Genomic DNA, 9,685 nt, shown 5'->3' on the forward strand with positions numbered 1-9,685 from the left:
TTCTTACAAGATATTATTATAATTTATTGTGAAATTTTGCTGCCCCCCCTTCGCTATGCTACTGGTGGGGGGGGCATGATTTTGTTCATTCTGTTTGAAGCCTAATAATTTCTGTGATCAGAGTGGTCAGAATTGGAGTCAGATGGTTTAACACAGGAGTTAGTTATTAAGCATTAAAGTGGTTGAACTAAATTGTGTCCCCATATACATTCTAACATCTTAGGCGAGAACGTCTTAACGGGTTTTACTGTACTATTATAAAATGGCTAAAAAGCTTACTTTGAGGGTAGAGACGAGTTTTATTATTTTTTTTTTTTAATTTTGAACGCTAATAACAAGTAAAATATTCATTAAGAGATATGACACATAACCACTTTTATGTCTTCACTCTGTCAACCTTTCATTAATTAAGAACCAAAATTTAATAGTATTAATGCCCCTTTACACGCAAGCTACAGTGCCACATTTCGTTTCTTAAACTTTACCCATTCTGAGATATTGTTTAATATCTCAGAACAGAAAATAAAGAAATTAAACAAATTAGATGCCAACACACACACGCGTGAATTTTTCCCCTTTACTGACTTTTTTGAGGGGTTCAGGAGGTCTCCAAACATGTAGATTTGCAAAAAAAACTTGGAGGGTCAAATTTGACACGATTCCAATACTTTTCCATTTTACATACATAACAAGTTGGTAAGTAAAAAGGAGTCAGAGTCAGCAGATTTTTTGACGACTCCGACTCCGGCTAAAACACCAAAACTCCACGACTCCGACTCCAACTCCGACTCCACAACCTTGATTATAAGTATATACGTTTTTCAGATGTAAAATGACTATTTTCAAAATTAATTGTATAAGTCACTTGACATCTGAAAAAAGATATTTACTTATAACCTACAAATAAAATTGTATATATATAATCACAGAAAATATTTACATTATAAAAGAGCAAATATTTGATGAAATATTTTGTTATATAGTTACAAAATATATTTTTATACATCCAAATGCAAAATCTTACATATCTCAAAATGATAAATATATGACTTAGGCCACTTTCATAATCATTAGCACATATAATACTTCTTTTAATTAATTTTAATTCATAAAAATGTTTAAGAAGCCATTTTATTACTACAGATTAGATTGCAGTTCTTCATTAAAACAATTAGTATTTTTGTATCTTCTGTATAAATAGTAAATACATGATGATTAAATCGATTACTCAATTTAAGCATAGAATTAACACAACTGTAGACTTACAACAGACCTCTGAGGAATCCTATTTAATGAAAAGGATCAGAAAATCACTTAATTCCACAATGATTAGAACATGATCAAAATAAAAATATATTTCAATAAATATACTGAGAGAGAGAGAACCCAAAGATGAATCTAAATAAATTATAAAAATATCTAAATGTAAAAAAATCTTGATATTCTAAGTTTAAAATAAAATTTTAATATAAAGGAAAACCTGTAAAAACAAGAATTGCACAGGACTATGTAAACATTCTGGTTTAAACAAGTTTTCTGTCTTAAGCAGGCTGAAATAAAAAAATGGTCAATACTTCAAAATGTAAGTTTTTTTTCCTTCTTCTTTTTTTACCAGATTTCAGGCTAGACCCAGTATTTGCTATATTTGTAAAAGTTGAAATGATAACAAAACAAAAATAAAAGAGCGCATGAAATAAAATACACATTTAAGAATATATTTTAAACTGAAAAAAAGCATACCTGTTCTAAGTGAAATTTCTTTGTGTTTTTTTCATTGAAAATATAAAGTTTTAGATACCATCTTGAATGATTTACTTACTTAAATTTGAACTTTTAGACAGAGTATGCTCAAATTTTATACCCCCAAGCTCTTTCTGCATTTTTGGTGGTATGTTCTTTTTAAATTTGTCCATACATAAGCAAATCACAACAATTTTTCTGGTGATTTTAAATTGGAATGGACTTAGACTACAAACACACACACACACACACACATAAAACAAGGCTACAAACACACACAAATATAAACAGAAACAGAAAACATTGATATGTTTTCTGAAGTTTTTGCTTTGATCAAATACAAAATCAAGTAAAGCAATTTTCTTATTTTTACACACTGAAAAATTTTCTGTCAAAGTGTGATCAATAGGAGAAATCTCTCACCATCTTGTATTAAATTTAATGCAAGATTGTGGCTTAATTGCCTATCTCTAGACAAATTCAGGCATCTTAAGGCTAATTAATTAGCCTTAAGATGCCTGATATAGAATAGAGCTATTCATTTGGTATTATATATATTCATGGTGTTTATCTAGGTTATAGTATTAGAATTAATAAGAATTATTAAAAAGCTTTTAAAATAACAATAAATATTTTCCTATAAAAAACATGTATTATCAATAAAAACAATAAATATAAAGAATAAGAATATATAAATGTAATTGAAACTTTTTTCCATTGTTTTAGCTGATGCTATGGAATTTCTAGCAATTTTCTATAATAATTTATGAAAATTTTTACATTTGTAAGTTAAAAATGCATAATAAATATATTGATAAAAACAATTCATTACTACTACTAGAATTTACACAATTAAATTACCTTTTGGGAAAAACTTCAAGAATAAACTTGAACTTGTGTGAATGTATCCTTTGTAAATCAATAGTGAAATAGATTAACAAAATAGTTAATAATGTATGCCAGTTATTTTCTTTATAGACTCATTTATATCATTCAGATTGTCTATCATATTACTTAAATTCTCAACTGTCAGACAATTCACTTCAATCACATCACTCATTATGAGATAAACAATGCATAAAATTGATAAATTGCTAGAAATTACTCCTAGATTTCTTCAGCAATTATTTCATCAGTGGATAAGTATAGCAAATAATGACACATTGGACAGTTGCCAAACAGTGTAAAGTATTAAGATTTATGTCTGAAGTGAAAAGAAATAATTTGTCCCTGAAGCTTTACATTATTAAGAATCAAGTTACTTTGAATAAAAAAGAATAGCATTCACATATAAATATGCTATTATGTTCAAAAAAGCAAAAGGAATTCTGAAAGAACATTGTTACTTAATCTACCATTTAAGTAATAAAATACATTTATTTTAATCATGATTATTCTTTTTTATGGCCAACTTTTAAAATGCTTCTTTTCCTAGAAATCTGTAAAATTTTATATTTACAGTAATATATTGAATGTCCTTAAACTATGTTAAAAAAATAGTAATGGTTTTAAAAATATATTTTAATTTATCATCTTAGTTTACAAGTAAATCTATACTAATATTATAAAGAGGTAAAGTTTGTAAGTTTGAATGTAGGAATCTCCGAAACTACTCATCCGATTTCAAAAATTCTTTTACCAATATTTAGAATGGAACTTCAGGGTGACATAGACTGTATATTATTCCATTAAACATTCATATAAATTAAAAGTTATCATCTAGGATTAAGGCTTTTATGTCCAACAGATGGCGCTAACTCCACGAGCACGACGACCTAAGTTTTCTTTTCTGTGAGGCATTATGCTTTTCTGTAAGGATAAACTAAAGCAGATCATCATCTATCTATCTATCTATATAAATAAAAATGTAATGTTCATTTGTTCCTACCGATTTCTTTGAAATTTTGACACAACGTTGCATTCGAATACGCACGTTTTTATATAATATACGTGTCGAAATTCTCCCCACTGGGAGGAGAGGGACAGGATTAAGGCCTACCATGAAGAACTTGGCTTTTATTATACTATTTTAGATATGGTTTTTTTGCATTTTAATAGGGTATGTTAAGAGAATGTACACTAAGAAGGGATTTTTCGAAAAATTCAGGGTGACATAGACTGTATATTATTCCATTAAACATTCATATAAATTAAAAGTTATCATCTAGGATTAAGGCTTTTATGTCCAACAGATGGCGCTAACTCCACGAGCACGACGACCTAAGTTTTCTTTTCTGTGAGGCATTATGCTTTTCTGTAAGGATAAACTAAAGCAGATCATCATCTATCTATCTATCTATATAAATAAAAATGTAATGTTCATTTGTTCCTACCGATTTCTTTGAAATTTTGACACAACGTTATATTATCGATTTGTGNATATTCTTACTAGAAAACTGATGTTAAAATTACAATAAATAAAATCTTAATATTTATTAATGTATTTACTCTTTCTTTTCCTAATGAATTTATATAGTAAACTTTCAAAAGTCTGTTATTTTTTATTTTTTAATTATTTAAGTACTTGGTACTAACAGGATCTTTTAACATTCTTATTATACATACATTAAAAGTCCTCTTTTGATCAGATCCTTAATGGGATATTAGACATTGAGAAATTGGTTATGATAAAAAATTTGTGAAAAGAGCTGCCTGAACTAGAATTAAACATGAATTTTTAGAATACAGTAGAATCTCATTTTAACAGATCATTCAGGCCACTGAAAATTATCCATTATTCCAAAATTCCATTATATCATGAACAACGGATTTCCTGCACATCAAGGAAAATATCTGTTTTCAAAAAATTTCAATTATTTTTAAATCTCCTACATGTAAAAAGTACCATTACTTGAAATTATTCAGTCTTTTGAGATCTCAATTCTTTATTCTATAGCAACACAATATGCTACAAGAGCATATACAGTATTACGCTGTATGTGTATATGACAAAGCTGACAGAACCTGTATATACTGTGAGCATAAAAAGAGGTAAATTACATATGCTCATTAGCACTACACTTGACTTTGATTTGTTAAAAGACTTGGCCATTTTCTTCTGTTTTGATGTAACTTTTCAAACAATTGAATACAACAACTGCTTGATATTCATGTACATTCTGTTTGTTTATTTATTTATTTGGAAAGACAAAAATTCACTCACTAATGAAGTGAGTGAATTTGATGGCCTCACTAAATTTTGGCACTATACTTGCACCAGTGTCAGAATGTTCACTAGGTGGCTCTTTCTCAACCTTATCAGCCTGCTGACTCTCTTTGAACAGTTCTTGAATTGTCTGTATATCAGTCAGAAACACTCAAATATTAACTAAACATTGAAAAAATGCAAAGTTTACAATAGACTGGACTAGAAAAAATCTGTTATTCCAAGTTATAGATCTGCTAAAAGGAGATAAAATTATATTGATTTGGCAAGACCTGGGAAAAAATCCACTATTCCAAGAAACCTGTTGTCCTGCAATCTGTTAAAACAAGATTCTACTGTACAGTACATGGTTTAGTCACCTTGGTACTAAAAAGATTAAGAGCATGAAAAAGTTAAATAAATTGAACAAATCAGCAATTCTGAGTTTCTTTTATACAAACACACCATACACACAGTTTAACCTAGCCAAACTTAATTTATGTCTGGTTTTGACAGAGTATCAAAAGTAATGTTTAATTTAAACAGTTTTTAAAAAAACCATTAGTTCTATTTTGAATGAATACCAAAAATATAGTAAGACCCCGCTTAATGCTGATTTGATATAATGCGGTCTGCTCAAAGCCTAAAAAAAGCTCAAAATTTACGGTGATTTAAATTATCGCAAAATTTCATTGATTCCTTGTGTAAAGGTTCCTCCTCACCTGGTACTGGTAAAATATATATAAAATAGATTCACGATAAACCTTTGAGTGACCAGTAAAATATTTATTTGAAAAAACAAACGTTTTTGACTGTATTCTTTGGCCTTCTTCAGGTTAAACATTCCGAGATTCGAAAAGCCGTTGTGCTTTAAGATTTAAAAGTTTTGGAACATACTCAACTCATTATGCACATGCATATCAAGCATTGCATAAACAAAAATATATTTAAACAATATTATTTGACACACGTGAAATAGTGGAAAACACCCTAAATTGAGTTGTGGGGTCCTTCTCCTTCAAAAACAAACTTCTAAGCTGTAGAAATATAAATCGCATCATTATAGTTCATGCAGTTATTGCATAACCCCGATTTATATATTTCCAGAGTTTCTAGCCTTCGTATGTGTTCCCTTCTGTGTGAAAGTTTAATGATTATGCAAGTCGGCACTTATGTTTGGGGTCGAAGCATAAGTAGATAGGGCAGTGGTGCATCTGTTATGATCAATGTCATATTTGTGTTCGCTTATACGTTTATCTAGAGAGCGTATCGAGGAGCCAATATATACCAGGTCCCTTTGAAATCTATGGTCCCTTAGTGGGACAGAATATACTCCTGGAGCCAATCTTTTGTCTATGTCGTCTTTGCAGTTGCGCAGAATGTCATAAATGGTACTACGCCTCCTACATGCAATTCTCTTGTTTGTACATGCAGCAATTTCTCTGTAAATCAGATCAAGGTGGTGGTTATATTCAAACACAGCCAAAGACTGAAAATTGTTGGAGTTCGTGCGTGAGCTATCGTTGTCATTATTATATACTTGCGATGAATAGGCAAACGCAAGGTTCTGAATTAATCATGGCCCATATCCGTGTCGCGTGGCTATGTTCTGGATGTGTTGTAATTCTGCCAATGTATCATTGAATTTTGAGTGGTGTGTAAACGCTCTTTTCGTTAGGGCCAGGAATGCCACTACCTTGTACAAAAAGGGGGCCATCAGAATTGGTTGGGATGAATAGAGGCGTGTAGCATGGCTTGTAATGGACCTTGGTAGATATCCTGTCGCCATCTAATTGTATATTGATATCAAGGAAGGTAGCATTTGAATTGCTTATTTGGTCCAATTTGATGCAGAGGCCATACGGGTTATTATTCATCGCGTCAATGAAGTTATTTATATCGGACTTAGCATTCTAAATAATAAAGATGTCATCAACGTATCTTTTATAAACAAGTATGTTAGAAATATACATAGGTACTATTCTTTGTTCTAGTTGTCTAACAACTAACTCACACAAATCCCCCGAAAGTGGGTTGCCCATAGCGACACCGCACTTCTGGAGGTACATTTTGTTGTTGAACCGAAAAAATAACGTGTAGCATAACAGGTGGACAAGATCTAATACTTGTTTACGGTACGCCCCATATGAAGTTAGTAAGAGGTCCCTAATTGTGCAAAAGTATGGCTGGATTTTTATAGAAGGGTATAATGAAACAAAATCAAGCACAGTGATGTATGTTCAATCATTAATGCTAAGCGGTCTCAAAGCCTCCAATAACTCTACTGAGTTCCTAACCGTCCATGGATAATTGTTTAAGCCATGAGCTATATGCTTGTGTATAGCCGTGTATAACAATCTAGTGGGGTATCGTGCCTTGTCAAGGATCGGTCTCAATGAAGATATATCTCAATGAAATTGCTACATGTACAAACAAGAGAATTGCATATAGGAGGCGTAGTACCATTTATGACATTATGCGCAACTGCAAAGACACACCACTCAAAATTCAACGATACGTTAACAGAATTACAACGCATCCAGAACATAGCCACGCGACACGGATATGGGCCACGATTAATTCAGAACCTTGCGTTTGCCTATTCATAGCAAGTATATAATAATGACAACGATAGCTCACGCACGAACTCCAACAATTTTCAGTCTTTGGCTGTGTTTGAATATAACCACCACCTTGATCTGATTTACAGAGAAATTGCTGCATGTACAAACAAGAGAATTGCATGTAGGAGGCGTAGTACCATTTATGACATTCTGCGCAACTGCAAAGACGACATAGACAAAAGATTGGCTCCAGGAGTATATTCTGTCCCACTAAGGGACCATAGATTTCAAAGGGACCTGGTATATATTGGCTCCTCGATACGCTCTCTAGATAAACGTATAAGCGAACATAAATATGACATTGATCATAACAGATGCACCACTGCCCTATCTACTTATGCTTCGACCCCAAACATAAGTGCCAACTTGCATAATCATTAAACTTTCACACAGAAGGGAACACATACGAACGCTAGAAAACTCTGGAAATATATAAATCGGGGTTACGCAATAACTGCATGAACTATAATGATGCGATTTATATTTCTACAGCTTAGAAGTTTGTTTTTGAAGGAGAAGGACCCCACAACTCAATTTAGGGTGTTTTCCACTATTTCACGTGTGTCAAATAATATTGTTTAAATATATTTTTGTTTATGCAATGCTTGATACGCACGTGCATAATGAGTTGAGCATGTTCCAAAACTTTTAAATCTTAAAGCACAACGGCTTTTCAAATCTCGGAACGTTTAACCTGAAGAAGGCCAAAGAATACAGTCAAAAACGTTTGTTTTATCAAATAAATATTTTACTGGTCACTCAAAGGTTTATCGTGAATCTATTTTATTTCATTGATTTGTATATAATATGATTATTTGCAAACACAAACCAATCAGCAAAAGGTGGAAAAAAGGTCCACTTTCTTATATGTTTGTTTGGTGCATTTTTGGAAAAAATGCACCAAACAAATATCATACTTTGCTTGGATTCACGAATGTCATAGGAAATATCAACTTCGCAATGCACGAATGAAGTGTAAAAGAAGTAATGGTTGAAGGTATCCAAAAATTCTCAATGAGAAGAGCCTATTGCTGTATCGTTAGGTTGACCAAACTCAACCTAATCGATACAGCAGAACTAGGAGATGTAGATGAGCAAGATTGAGGAAAACTTTTCCTCAATTATTGTGTAAAAATCTTAATACCAGTATAATTGTCCTGTTAATAATTAATGTCCACGTTGACAAATGTAAACCTTACTGGCATGGGTCTACCTACCTTATGCTCCAGTCTGCATTGCTCTATGGTTCAGTAAAATTACTGGGCTCTCCCACCACAACCAGGTGGTGACCAAGGGAGAGTTATTATTATTATGTTGGGTTTTGTGAGTTAAGTGGGTTTTACTCGGTTCACACCGCTGGCTATGTACTATGCCGGACCAGAGTCAAGGCATAGCAACCAAAACAAAACTAAAATTAAATAAGTGTGTCAGTGTCTGTATTCAGGAATTTCCTAACAATGTGGCATGTATTCAATACAGTGGCCTTCTGTAGTGTGATGTATGTACTTCTACTCAATTCTAATGTTCCCAGGCTTTTGTGTAGTGTGTGTGGTATCACACCTGTACAGGAGCGAACGACAGGTACGATAACTACTCTATCCATCCTCCACAGATGCCTTATTTCCTGGGCAAGTTCCGTGTACTTGCTAATTTTTTCAGTGCATGTGTTTTGTACATTGTGAGTGTTTGGAATGGCTATGTCTATAATGTATGTGATTTTGTTGTGTTTGTCAATGAGTGTGATGTCTGGTCTGTTGTGGTAAATTGTATTATCTGTAATTATGGTTCTGTCGTAGTACAGTTTGTGTGTGTTGTTTTCCAATACTGTCTGTGGAATATACTTGTAGTATGGTTCGTGGATGTCTGCCAATTTGTGTTTCTTTGCAAGCTCTTAATGTATTATATTTGCTACTTGATTGTGTCTACGTAAATAATCTGTCTGTGCCAAGAGCTTGCACCCACAAGTGATGTGTTGTATAGTTTCTGCCATGATATGACATTTTCTGCATGTGTCATTTGCGAGTGTTGTATCTTTGAGTATGTGTTTTCTGTAGTTTTTTAGTATTTATGACCTGATCCTGTATGGCAATCATGAATCCTTCCGTCTCCCCAAAGAGGCATCCCCGATCTAACCAGCTGTTTGACGCAGTTTTGTCAACAAAACCTGGGCCAAGTC

The 9,685-nt window shown here is 32.5% G+C and overlaps 1 protein-coding gene across 4 annotated transcripts in view; it reads right to left on the bottom strand.

Moving 5' to 3' along the window:
• The window catches only part of LOC111639987 (dystrobrevin beta-like), a 71,067-nt gene that overhangs the window by 52,982 nt on the left and 8,400 nt on the right, over window positions 1-9,685 (bottom strand). The window contains exon 1 of one of the 4 annotated variants that reach the window (XM_023385981.1): window positions 2,602-2,951. The exons of the other annotated variants lie outside the window; for them this stretch is intronic. The gene's annotated coding sequence lies outside the window, so the exon portion shown is untranslated. Of the gene's footprint in view, window positions 1-2,601; window positions 2,952-9,685 lie in introns of those variants that run through there. 4 annotated transcript variants of the gene reach the window in all.

The sequence above is a fragment of the Centruroides sculpturatus genome, unplaced genomic scaffold, assembly GCF_000671375.1.
Source record: "Centruroides sculpturatus isolate CEXI.00-Female unplaced genomic scaffold, Cexi_2.0 scaffold926, whole genome shotgun sequence".
Lineage (NCBI taxonomy): Eukaryota > Metazoa > Arthropoda > Arachnida > Scorpiones > Buthidae > Centruroides > Centruroides sculpturatus.